A 14,511-nucleotide genomic window follows, 5' to 3' on the forward strand; every position below is an offset into this window, starting at 1 on the left:
GAGGACTCCTTAAGGGACAGACAATATGCCAGTGTTGGGAACATGGCTGTGAATAAGGGAATCGGTACACGCAGGCGTCTTAGAGGGAAGAAGAGCTGCGGAGGCTTCCTCAGTTACCCTCTATGAGGTTTCCTGGAGAAACAGCACAAGTTAGCCGATCAGGTGTTGGGTCAGAACTGCATTTCAGACACAGAAAATGTCTACAAAATATTAAACTCTGAGCTGTTCATTTATAGCATAAATTAAATGGGACACACAGTATTGTGTGGTCTCCAGAAAAAAAATAACCATAGAAAAATATTGTAGGAGAAAATAGGCTATATTACCAGCGATTATTATGATGATATGGTAGAATTATTATTAAACACTTTTACTTATTTTATACTGTTTATAGATTTTAATAACGATAAATTTATAATGAGAAAGTAATTATTATCAAATTGACATTAGCATAGTCTTTTTTTTCAGAATAGTCTTAATCTGTAAGTTTAACAAGAAACAGTTTGAAAAACTTGCCTTTTTTTAGTTATATTTTTATGGTGGTGAATGTTACTATAAATACTTTATGTCACTATAAATATAAAACACAACTCAGTGTTTTCTATATTGTGTGCTCAATAAATGAGCATTGTATCTGCTTTGTTTGCTAAGTTTTAACCAAGAAGAGAAAAAAAATGGGGGAAGGAATAAAGTAATTACTGTTTAGTAAGCACTGCTTAAACTACTTAACTTGTATGACTTTAATTATTCTTTTCACAGTTCTGCAGAGGGCTTAAACAGCTTGTCCTAAAAGCAAGGGGTGCTCCTTGGCTGAGTGGTGACATTAAACTTGGTTACCTAACCCATGCTCTTGATGACTTGACTAGCCTGCCTCTGATTTATGAGTTGAAGGATAAGAGTAAGGCTGCTATTTGTGTAGCTTAACAGGTATAAATCATAGTGAAATGGTAACTAGGAAGCTCTTTTAACAGATTTGCATTTCTTTTTTTTTTGTCCCCTTGCATTTCAGCACATGGTGAATGGTGCTCTGGAGCACCTCCTGTGATCACAGCTCACACCTTTTCTGGGACACTTTGACAGGATCCGCAGACATTCCATTTACTCAGATGTAATCCCAGATTAATGGAGTTGCAGAGCTGAGAACACGACTCACTAAGACTGGTAAGAGTTTGAAAATACATTTACTGTTTTGCAAGTGATATTTGATGTCATGACCAGTTCCAAGTTTTTCTGCCTTGTTATAAATTGGAAAGTTATATGTTACCTGAGTAGATGCATGGTGGAGGGGAAAATCAGTTTGCTGCGAAAAGATGTGCGGATTAAAATACTGATGAGCTAAGCATATGCTTATGTATGTAGAGGTATTTTTATTACTTATAAAAACCAGAGAGTTGACCTTTAGTGCAAGGGGAATATAATGACAAATAATTTTCTTTTAAAATATAACTGCAAACAGTTTTATGAAACGTGTAATGAGTACAGTCTATGTTGTTTCTACTGCTATAAAACTAATAACTACAAAATAGAAAGGCTATTTTCTTGAAACTGGTTACGATGATGTTTATGCAAATCTTTCCCTGAGCTTTCTGTATCTGTCTTTCTCGTACCTATAGTCTTACTTTTGCATACCTTCTCCTCAATGTCACTATTTTCTGTTCCAATATACTAAATTTTCAGTCACTCCAATCAGGTTAATGAACAAAACAGACTTGGTGTGGGAACAGCGGGGACAACTGTAATTGAACAACAGCAAGAAAAAATTTAAATAACAGAGGTTTGAGACTGGGAAAAAGATGGTAACACGGAATCAGAGGAAAGAATAGGAGTAGTTACTGCAGGGAGAACATGGGGGACGTGCAGAGGATGAGCAAAGGTGACTCCATCTCTTAGAAGTACACTCCAGTGGCTGCCCTGAGGACAGCAGAAGCTAAGGGATGAAAATAGGGGTTTTGGCCATGACATGAGTATGTTTGGTGGACAGATGTTGGGGAAAAAAGATCATCTGAAGGTTCTTCTCAAGCGTGCAAGCTATTCTGCATCCCAAATGCATGAGATTGAAGGTGAGTCACCTCTTAGACATAAAGAGAAAGATATTTATGGACTAGGCCTCCTGCAATGCGTATTCACCTGCAATGTGTCTCAAGTTTTCAAGTATTTTATATACAATGTAGAGAAGGGATACCCCCCAAGCTTCTCCTGAACAAAGCCTGATAAATGGAAATAGGCAAGTTGAATGTCTGTGAATGCCCCTGTTTATGACATGATGGGTGAGAGGCTTTGGGAGCAGGTCAGTTTCTCTAGTTTGAACCCTTACACTGGCCACATTTTGGCCATGACTTCTAGGGTAGTTGTAAAAATTAAATGAGCCAATTTACAAAGAGTGCTTAGTATTGCACCTGGCACACAATCAGTAACTACTCAATAAGAGGGTGTTATTATGTTAAATGGTTGTACAGTCATTTATAAGGGCTTTTGTAACTTTGCCAGTCCTTAATACAATTTTCTCTATGAGTACTTTAATTTTTCATCTATAAACTGTCTTACTATGTTGAATTTTCTTTAATTTCACCTGGCCAAGTAATGGGAAGACACTACTAAATTTTGCAAGATTAAATTTTTGATTTTCAGGTCTGGCATGTGTTAATTTCTGAAGGGCATTGATATTTTAAACTTAATAATCTCAAACCTGACATTTTCCAGCATCTTGTTACTGGATAAATTATCTGCGACTTTTCTAAATTTTCTTGTCTTCAAAGCCAGAACAATAGAATAGCTATCTATGAGGATTTTTATAGAAAGTAAATAATGTTGGATACAGTGCATGACACAGAAGTACCCAATGCATGTGAGCTGTTACTAATATTACTACTGTTATTGTTGTAAATGTTCTTGTTAAACATCTACCTCTGGTTTTATTGCAAATGCTACCAGTCTTTACGGAACTTGAAGCAGGATGTTCCACAGAATTTTAAAAAATAGATATATTAATATATGTAGAATCTCAGGTCACTTTTCAACTTTTGAAAACATGACTCATAATCATCTTTTTATACTTTCAAAGTACAATATATTTATTTTAAACAAAGATAGAATTTCATAATTTTACTAAGTTATCTCCAAGGACAAATGCTTTTAAAACTTCCTAAACTTAATTATTTCCAGAGGATATTATTAGCTGCCACTAAAAATTGCTTCACATTTTGATGATTATTAGTATCAAAATTTGGCTTTTCACCCTTTTACTGTTGACTCCACCTATTGAGTCTATAAAGTCCTAGAATAAATACTAGGAAATCAGGATCCATCACTTTCTACTACCCACTTTATCTAATCTTTCTAACTTTTTGCACAATCTTATATTCATGGTTCTGAATGCTTAGAATTTGATTCTGAAATTCAACTTTAATGCACGAATTTACTTCAGATTATATTCACCATCTTAGTACGGTACTGACTTTGAAATAATAGTGAATTTTAAGAAACTGATAATTTTGGCCCTATCTCTCATATTAAGATCTGATATTGACCATGTGAAGCTATGTACCAGTGTTGATAACAAATGTTTTCTAGGAATTATTGTAAACAATAAAATCAAAACTTCCTTTTAGATTTTCTGTCTCTGAAGTTGTTCATTTTTTGGTTTATTTCTAAAATGGTTTTAAGAGTCAAGGAGCATATATAAAGGACCCGTGGTAATGGACAACAGAGTGGGGACTGGCTGAGGAAGTGGCAGGGGGCAGGGGAGAGCAGCAGGGGAAAATTTGGACAACTGAAACTAAATAACAGTAAATAAATAAGGTAATTTTATGAACAAGCAGGAATACCAGTAGGTCAAATACTTTAATATGCATCTAGAGATTTCTGACATATGTAGAATTAACCAATAATCAATAGAATTAAAAGTAACACATTAATATATAATATATTAATCATATTATATATTCATGTTTTAAAATAATATATGTTACTAATATATTATTTAATGTATGCATAAATAACATAATATATAAATCTACTTATATGTTATATGAATATATCAAATAGCATAAAATATTTATATTAATATATTTATATAGTAATATAAAATATATCATTTGTCATACATCTATACTATATCATATATAGCATATAATACATTCACTTAATATATAATATATCTGTATTAATATAAATATTTTATGTGACAATGTATTTATATTAGTTTATATATAAAACATATTTATTTATATTCATATAAACATTATATCTAATATACACTAATAAATTTATATTTACATAAAGTATATTAATATGAATATGCTAGTGTGTTAATATAAAATATAATTATTTTAATATATTAATATCAGAATAGAATATAGAATTAATATAGCTAATTTACTTTTTTATGTAATCTAGGTCTAAGTGAGCTTTTTTAAATAAGAACAGTTTAAGTAAATTATTTCACTGAAGCATTTACAAGTATATTATCAGGTCATTCAGAATTGGAAATGAGGTAACATTAGACCATTTGGATAAATTTCATAATTATTTTTTTCTGCCATTATAGTGTCTGGATAAGTAAAAGAACGTAATAGTTACCATATTTTTCAGACCATAAGACACACCTAGGTTTTAGAGGAGGAAAACAGGAAAGAAATTTTTGAAGGAAAAAGTGTGGTAAAACATTTAATAACATATATAACATAATATTTCACTAATGTAAACAGAACTCAACAGCACCATTAACAACCATTATTCCTCCAAAATTGGGGGGTTGGGGGAGTGTGTCTTATAGTCTGAAAATATGGTAGTAACTATTTTCATTGGAAAAAGGAAAACTTTTAAAACCATTTCGCCTTAGAGGTGTAAAGTATTTTTCCCCAGTTTTGAAATGTAAGATCTCTGAGAGAGATTGATCTAAACATTTAATGTATTTTTCTGTTTGTGTCCTTCAACATAATCTTTTATAGTTCAAAAATATAAATAAGATATCCAAAAAGTCTCATGCTTACCATTAGGATATGAACACAAACTCCGAAGTCCAACTGATGGAGACAAAACAGTCTTTTAACACTCTGCACATTACTTATTTCTTTTATAATATAAAGTGCTAAAGAGCCTTGAATTTGGACTCAGAAAAAAATGTTTTTTGACTTTACCCCTGTAAGTTTTTGAGTCATTTACCTTAAGTCAGGACCAAGTTTTTTAAAAAAATTTTAATCCTTACCTGAGGATATACTTATTGATTTTAGAGAAAGAGGAAGAGAAACAAAAAGGAAGAGGGAGAGAGAGAGAGAAACATCTACCTCCCATATGTGCCTGATGGGGGATCAAACCTACCCCCTAGGTATGTGCCCTGACCTGGGATTGAACATGCAACCTTTGGTGTTTGGGACAACGCTCCAACCAGCTGCCCCACTCTGCCAGGGCAGGATGAAGCTTTTATCTATATCTGAAAACTATCTGCTGGTGTCAAAAACACAGTTCAGACAAGTCAACTGATGCCTTTATAAATTACCTTTCCTGACTACATGTAATAATGACCCCACTTTAGTTTCTGATTTATATTACAAAATCTACTTAGTTTTAACTGACCTCACCGAAACCACTGAAATTATTATAGTCTTTATAATTTCTCTGCTTAAAATTTCTCTGACAACAATGATAAGAAATTGTTCAAGACTCAATAATCCAATGAGTTTAAAATTTAACAAAAATAAAATATTAAATGTCAATATTTGCCATTTACTCAGAGTGCACAGGTTCTGTCAATAAAGAAACACAGGTGATTCCCTGCTAAATGAAAGGAGACATGATTTGACGTAATAAATATTATAATAGTAGGATTTCATGTCCGCTGAAAATGCCTAACTTTGGAGTTCTTAAATGTTTTAACACTTTTGCATTTATACCCTTAAAACTTTTATAAGAAAAGTTTCCACTGGTAGTAATAGCATTCACATATGCCATTTTTATAGACCCTTGCAGTTCACAGGCACACTTTCAAAGCACTGACTCATGTAATTCCCACAATAACTCAGGGAAGTCCTTTTTCTTATTGTTTTGTCTTGTTTTCAGGAAATATCAACTAAACCTTAAGAGTCCAAGAAACTGAGTGACCTTGAATCACAACCTGGTCAACACTTTTCTGGATACTGGAGATATATTAATAAGTGAAACTGACTAAAAATTCTTACCTACATTTTAGCTAATAAAACCTCACCTGGTCAAATGTTTAAATCCTTTATAAATAAAAATATAACCCTTTTCAAGAAATTATTTAGTATCATAATTAAAAAACAGATTGCCTTAATAATGGAAAATAAATATAAAATTTTACAAAATTTTCAAAGGTCTATGAATTCAGACTGATTGGATTTTTTAAGGGATACTAAAAATAGTGTTAAGATTAGATCTCTATTCAATATCTTTTATCTTAAAACATTTAAAAGACAGATAAAAAACATTGTTTTGTTTCATAGTTTTCAAATCTTTTAGAATCTGGTGGTTTTTCAGATACCACTAATAAACACACACACACAGAAGCAAAGGGAAATGTTGAGACAATAGAAAAATAAAAGAAGACTCGTGACAAAGGATATTATGAAAGAAACACTGTGAAATTAAGCACGTAAATAGATTTTCAGATTAGCTATGAAAAGATAAGTTTAAAATAAAATAAAGAGGCTCTAATAGCAAACAAGAGTAGCAAAATGACTCAAGTATTCTGGTACTGTCAATAATGCTCCTTGATGTTAAAGTGATGTTCATCACTTTTCTTACATATTTATTTATTTTTTATTTATTTTTTGGTAGAACTGGCTGATTAATTCTCTTTATTAATCACGATTAACAATAAGCTCCTGACACCCACCTCTCAAGTGTTAATATCCAGCTCAGTCATTGACCTAGCCCATTTTATAAGCAAAGAGAAACTTAGATTCGTAAGATCATTTCAATATAAGGAACAGAATCCCTGATAGCTTGGATAAAGGGGAATGTCCTGGGTAGCACATGAGGAATATTTATGTCAGTATGCTATAGGAGTTCAGCCTGGTCTGCAGGTAGCCTTTACTCTCTTTAGCTGATAGTATCTGAGAGCCTCATGGTCTCTCCTTTTTTGTTCTTTCTGTGAATGTAGTTCATCACTGTCTTTCCACCTATGGACCTGCCCCTTTCACACTAGCTTTCAGAAACTTTCCATATCAGCTGTCCAGAGCTGAAGATCTGATTGGTCCATCTCAGTTATTTATTCACAGCCCAATAGGCAGTAGTTAGAAAAATACAGTTTCCTGGTGCATATGTAAGCTTCTTCTGTGCCAATGAACAGGAAAAAAAAAAAAGAATGGTGTGCAGGGGCAGGAAGGCACCTTGGGCACCTGTATTGTAATAGTCATATCACAATGTATTGATAGTGATTATAGGCAGGTTGGGGTTTATGGTTTATTTTGGTGCTGCTTATATACTAAGTTGAGAGCTAATATTTTGATATATCAGTTTGTACCCTAAAGAGCAATGGAAACCAAACAATAGTCTTATATTTCTAAATTATGTAAATATCACAAATGATTCATGACATATATTTAATATACTAAATATCAGAATGTTATATATTGCTGATAGAATTTTAAATTTAATAGTCCAGTAGAGTTCACACTTTTTCTAATACCATAGAATTTCAATTCTGTAAGATTGCTGATTACCTCCTTTAAAATGCATTTTCCACCAAATTTCAGAATAGTTGGCTCCTGAAAATTTAAAAAGAGTATGGGGAAGTTTGCCTTTCTCTTCCAGCATTCTCAGGTTTAATATGTGAGATTTTATGCCCAGACCTAGAATTAGCCACATTATTCAGAAAAGGAACCTCATTTCATTCAAATAGTGCCTTATGTTTCTTTCTTTGACCAGATCTGTATAAGACTATAGGACTTCCACTTCAGTCTCAATAGTCTGAACTTTCAACTAACGTATAAATGCAAGAATGCAAGTCCAATGAAACAAATGGCATAATGATGCATGCATCTTGGGTTTTTGAACAGGCAGTGATCTTGTTCTTTCCCTCATGAAATGGGTAGTGTTGTGGAAGGTAGTCTGGGGTAGAAAACATATTTTTCACTGGAAACACTTTTGTCATTTAGTCCAAAATTACTGATTCTTTTTTAAAAGATTTTATTTATTTATCTTTAGAGGGAAAGGGAAGGAAAGGGGGAGAGAAATATCAATGTATGGTTGCCTCTCATGTATCCCCTGCTGGGAACTGGCCTAAAAGCCAGGCATGTGCCCTGACTGGGAATCGAACTGTGATCCTTTGGTTCACAGGCCCACGCTCAATCCACTAAACTACACCAGCCAGGGCTGATTCTTTTTTTATATTGCATATTGTCTTATGATACTTTTAAAATTGAATTTACTTGGGTGAAATTGGTTCGGAAAACCATACAGGTTTCAAGTACACAACTCAACAAAACATCATCTGCACAGTGCATTGTGTGCCTATTGCCCAAAGCAAAGGCCCTTTCCAGCCCCATTTATCCCCCTTTTGCCCACCTCCACCTATTCCCACCCCCTTTCCTCTGGCTGCCACCACACTGTTGTCTGCATCTATATGTTATATATATGCTTTTTTACTTAATCATTTCACCTTCTTTCATCCAGCTCCCCCAACCCCTCCCCCTATGACAGCTGTCAGTCTGTTCTATGTATGTATGTCTGTTTCTATTCTGTTCACTAGATTCCCCATACAAGTGACAGCATATAGTATTTGTCTCTCTCTGACTCTCTTATTTCACTTAGCTTAATACTTTCCAGGTCCATTCGTTCTGTCAGAAAAGGTAAAAGTTTCTTCTTTTTATGTCTGAGTAGGATCCCGCGTTGTGTAAATGTACCACAGCTTTTTTATCCACTCATCTACTGATGGGCACGTGGGCTGTTACCAAATCTTGGCTATTGTAACAATGTTACAGTATACATAGGGTACATACATTCTTTTGAATTAGCGTTTGGGATTTCTTGAGATATATTTCCAGAAGTGGGATCACTGAGTAAAAAGGCAGTTCCATTTTTTATTTTTTGAGGTATCACCATACTGCTTTCCATGGCGGCTGCACTAATCTGCATTTCCACCAACAGTGCATGAGGGTTCCCTTTCCTCTTCATCCTCACCAACACTTGTTGTTTGTTAATTTATTCATATTAGCCATTCTGCCAGGTATGAAGTGATATCTCATTATGGTTTTAATTTGCATCTCTCTAATGATTAGTGATGCTGAGCATTTTTTCATATCTATTGGCCATCTGTATGTCCTCTTTGGAAAAGTGTCTGCTTAGGCCCTTTGCCCATTTTTTAATTGGGCTATTTGTCTTCTCTATGTTGAGTTATGTAAGTCTGTATCTATGATTATTACGGAAATTAACACCTTATCAGATGTATCATTGGCAAATACATTCTCCCTTCAATAGATTCCCTTTTCACTTTGTTGATGGTTTCTTTTGCTGAACAAAAGCTTTTCAGTTGATTTGTTTTTTTCCTTTCAGTTGCTGCTCCTACTCTGGACATTCTCTCCCATAACAAATTTGCCCCTATTAGAAGAAGTGTTTATCACTCAGTGAACTTTTTTTTTGAGGAATTAACTATTCAATGTTTTTTGTTTATTCCTGTAACCATTTGGTTTATAATGCATATATTCTTTTGTTGTTGTTGAGGTGCAATTGATATATATTAGCTTCAGATATACAATATGATGATTTCATCTTTGTATATATTATGAAATGATCAAAATAAGTCTACTTAATTTTTGTCACCATATATAATTACATATGTTTTTCCTGTGATAAGAACTTTTAAGATACTTTCTTACCAACTTTAGAATATACAATACAGCGTCACTAACTAGAGTCACCATGCTGTACATTACATGCCAGCATTTACTTCTAACTGAAATGTGTACCTTTTGACCCCCTTCAGCCATATCACTCACCCCTCATCACTCTTCTCTGGCAACCACCAACCTGTTCAAAAGAGTGAGATTCTTGAACCAATTTGTTTTTAATATTATTGGTGTCTTGATACATCTGTTGAATTAACTAATATATAAATTCATGTTCATTTTTTAATCATTGCTCAAAGGCAAGGTTAAAACTACTGAGCTTTTAAAATTCCTAATGTCTTTTTTCATTCTTTCCAATAACTTGGAGTATCATTAGGATGCTCCATGACAGCATTGCAACCGTCATATATCCTATAATTTAGCTAAAGTCAAAACTCAAAGGAATATATTGATTTTGTAAAAAAGCATTTTAGGTTAAAATCCAGACTCAGGTATGAAAGTGAAAAGGTATCAGTGGTTGTAGCCTCTATAGTTTCAAACCTCTTCCTACCCTGCCCTACAGAGATAGGAAACGTCTGCTCTCTTTCACGTCTTAGATTCTTGTAGAGTTGACCCCTGTCTAGAATGCAGTTTGAAGTTTACCTGTATGACTGAAGGCTGTGTAGAAACATCTCTAAAATTCAGACTAGGACCCTTTTACAAACTTTTGCAAAGTGAAGTCTAGAAGCTTCTAGCCATCATTAGAGCCAGGAGAGTCATTTGCTACATATAGGAGCAGGAAAATGCTTCTGTGGCAACAAAATCAGGTTGGGAAGTCAATGGAAATTCACAGACTTCATGTTGCCCAACTGAGGACTTAAGATATTACATTTCCTTTGATCAACTTATATGAAAATAGCACTAATGTGCTAACACAAAAAATGCCAATTGATACTTAAGTTGTCACAGAGACCAAGATATAAAATGAACCGAAGTAGGGATCTTTAGTCCATCTGTTCATTCATTTATATATTTGGTTAGAAATGGATTTTTAGTGCCTTTTCTATATGGATGGAATTGATATGAACATTTAAAGGAACCGCTTCTTACTATTTTAAAATCTGAGGATGCTGTCAATTATGAAAATGACCACAAATTTGATATTAACAGTAATGTTATAGATTTTTCCGTATGAAGTGGGTGGCTTTGGCCAGTGGGATATTAGCAAAAGTGATTGAGTAGACTCTTGAAAAGTGTTTGCACAGAGGAGCTTGCCCTATTGCTGCTTTTAGCACTAGTGTTCATGGGAGGAAGCATAGGCCACCTGCTAGATGATGAGAGACACACGGTCCCATCACCAGCCAACTGCCAGACCTATGAGTGAGGCCATCGAAAACTAGCAGCCCCAAGGTGACCCTCAAGCTGACCTAAATGCATGAGCCAACCTAGCTGAGATCAGCTTAACCTGACCTGGATCAGCAGAACAGCAAGGAAAACCAATTATTGAGCTAATGAAATGATTGTTGGGAGCTAGAGAAATGGTCGTTGCACTCAGCCACTGAGTTTTGGGGTGGTTTGTTAAACAGCAAGGGTTAACTAACAGGATATGAAAGTAATGCACCTTGAAAACAGATGTGGTTAAATATTATCAACCTTCAATTACCAGAATTTGATGAGAGAAAAACTTTGTACATATGGGAGAAACTGAGGAAGAAGAGTTTCTATTTAAGATCAACTTTGATTCAAATTATGTCATACATCTACTAGATTACTAGCTTTCCCTCCAATGCAGACTATTTGAAGTGACAGTCCAGAAACAAATCTGAAAAAATTGAATATTTCTGTCCCTTATATTGGCTCATTTTGCCTCTAATTTAAAGTTCAAATCAAGCCCTGGCCATTGTAGCTCAGTTGGTAGGAGTGTTGTCTCATAACTGAAAGGTTGAGGGGTTGATTCCTGATGGAGCATGTGCCTGGGTTGCTGGTTCAATCCCTGGTCTTGGAACAGGTGGGAAGCAGCCAGTTAATGTTTCTCATATTTATGTTTCTCTCTCTCTCTGTCTCTCTCTTCTTTCTCTAAAGTAATGAAAAAAAAAGATGTCCTCATGAGGATAAAAATAACTAAACAAGTTCAGATCAAAAGAAGAGTTGAATTGGGTTGATATATATGGATATATTTTTGAAACTTCAAGTATTTCATATTTTCACAAAATTAATCTTTTAAAAAAATATTTATTTATTTATTTATTTATCTTTAGAGGGGAAGGAGAGGGGGAGAGAAACATCAATGTATGGTTGCCTCTAGTGCGTCCCCTGCTGGGAACTGGCCTGCAGGGAACTGGCTTGCAACCCAGGCATGTTCTCTGACTGGGAATTGAACCACGATCCTCTGGTTCGCAGACCTGCGCTCAATCCACTGAGCTACACCAACCAGGGCTTCACAAAATTAATCTTTATAGTCATACAAATAAGTTTTTAATTTTACTAAGTTACAAATTAGGAATGAAAAGTTTATATGGAAGCTTGCTATTTCTCTTAGCTGTTCTGTTTTGATGTACAACATATTTTTCTTCTCCATTTATACAATAAAGCCATAATTGTACCTTTAGACATATGACAAAATGGTGCCAAATTTGTAGTTGTTGTAACCAACTACTAATCATCATATGTCTAATCAAAACTGTAATAATGTTATCTTGTTAATAGTATAGGAGTAAACTTCCAACTAATATGCTTATCTCTCCCAAAGTCACAATATGTTATTTAACTGTTACTCCCCCTTACATCATGGTCAGAGAACCTACTATAGGTTATCATAGAGCTGTGCTCCCTTTCTTTGTGGGCTTTTAAAAAATGAATATTTGTATTTTTATTGAATATCTCTCTTCTTCATTTAATTGTAAGCTCCTTGGGGGCAAAGAGTAAACATCTTTGGCCTTACCATTGTATTTTCAGCATGGAATTCAGTGTCTGGTATCTATTATTCATCAAACAAATATTTGTTGCAAAATAAATTACTGAGACATAGCTTTTATTGGGTGCACGAGCTCTTAGTTTACATGGTAACAATGAAAGTGCTGAAGTAAATTTATTTCAGTCAAAAACAACAGCTGAGGTGCTAAACAGAAAAAAAGTTTGGTAGAAATGAGAACAGAACCACCTGATAGAACCAAAGCTTCAACGTCCACCAGGAGTGATGGGTTAGGGTGCCAACCAAACACAGCCTTCTAGGTCATTTTGGAATTTTGTTCTACGTGCAACAGGAGAGACCACATGGTTTAAAAGATGGTTAACAATGTAATATATGACAGATTGAGATCACGCTTGCAACAGCACAGGAAGGGGAGTGGAAGTGGGCAGGAGTGGGAGCTAGAAGTAGTTCAGGAGCTCTAAAGTAGTGAAGATTTTGATCTCTTGTAGGTTCATGCTGTAACTAAGGAGAAAAGTAGATGAATTAGTGATATTCTCTGAGAAATGATTAGGATGTGTTTGATGGGTAAAAGAGGAATCAGATATTTCCCAAATTTCTGTCCTGAGCTCCAGAATATGTGCTGTTCCATTTACTGACATGCAAAAAGCCTATGGATGGGGGTGGGGGACATGGGCAGAAATGGGTTGGTAGAAGGGTGGAGAAGACACAATCCCCTGAAACATTTAAGTGACACTTTAAAAGGGAAAAACTGGGAATTGGTATATTCCCAGTAAGCGCTATTCAAAAGAAATCTACAGTGAGAAATGGCTTTATTAGTGTCAAACAAGTAGATTTTAAAACAAAATATTATCAGAGAAAAAGAAACATTTTATGATGATAAAGAGGTTAATTCATCAAAGAAATAGTAATCCAAATATGTCTGGATCAAATAACAGAGCTTCACATCATAAGAAACAAAGTTTAGTAAAACTGAAAGGAGAAATAGACCAGTCTGCTCTCTGTTCCTGGTTAAGCTGATAGAGGAAATCAATAATGATGTAGAAGTGTCAAGCAAAATGATCATTTTCTATGACCTGTTTGAATATTTCACATACAGCAGAGAACATTCACCAGGCAAAACAATATGCTGGGCCACAAAATGTATCAACAGGTTAAAGAGGATTAAAAACCATGTCAAAGTATGATCTCTGACGACTAAGGAATTATAAACCCGAACTCGGTAACAGAAGAGTGTCTGGACAGTATCTGGAGTATTTCGAAGTTACATGAGACACTTATAATAATTCATATTTCAAAGAAGAAATCACAAGGGAAATTAGAAAATATTTTGAACTCACTGAAAATGAAATCACTACTAATGATAATATGCACTTAAGCAATAACCAGAGGGATTTTTTTTGTACTAAATGCTTATATTAGAAAATCATACTAAAATTATGGTCTAAGCTACTACCCAAGGGACTCTATTGCAAGATGGGAAAATTAAATGCAAAGCAAGCAGAAGGAAAAAAATAATAAGTATAAATTAAGAACTAGATGAAATAAAAACAGAAAAAAAAAACCCAAAAGCAGTTTTTTAAAATGATTAATAAAATTGGCAAATCTTTAGCCCAATTGATCAGAAAATAGAGAAGAAACAAATTAATAATATCAGAAAAAAAGAGATGGGTTTCACAACAGATTCACTGATAATTTCTGCTAGACATTTAGGGAAAAATATTTCCAGTACTATGGAAACTCTTCCAGAAAAAAAGGAAACAATATAATACTCCCAGCCTTATTTTATGAGGTCAA

General features: G+C 34.2%; 1 protein-coding gene across 3 annotated transcripts in view; it reads left to right on the plus strand.

Annotated features, from left to right (window-relative positions):
* DLGAP1 (DLG associated protein 1) overlaps positions 1-14,511 on the plus strand; it is an 856,099-nt gene that overhangs the window by 114,364 nt on the left and 727,224 nt on the right. For all 3 annotated transcript variants that reach the window (XM_053664366.1, XM_037150738.2, XM_053664367.1), the window contains exon 2: positions 1,010-1,161. The gene's annotated coding sequence lies outside the window, so the exon portion shown is untranslated. The remainder of the gene's footprint in view (positions 1-1,009; positions 1,162-14,511) is intronic.

The sequence above is a fragment of the Artibeus jamaicensis genome, unplaced genomic scaffold (assembly GCF_021234435.1).
Source record: "Artibeus jamaicensis isolate MK-2021 breed Jamaican fruit bat unplaced genomic scaffold, CSHL_Jam_final contig_354, whole genome shotgun sequence".
Taxonomy (NCBI): Eukaryota; Metazoa; Chordata; class Mammalia; order Chiroptera; family Phyllostomidae; genus Artibeus; species Artibeus jamaicensis.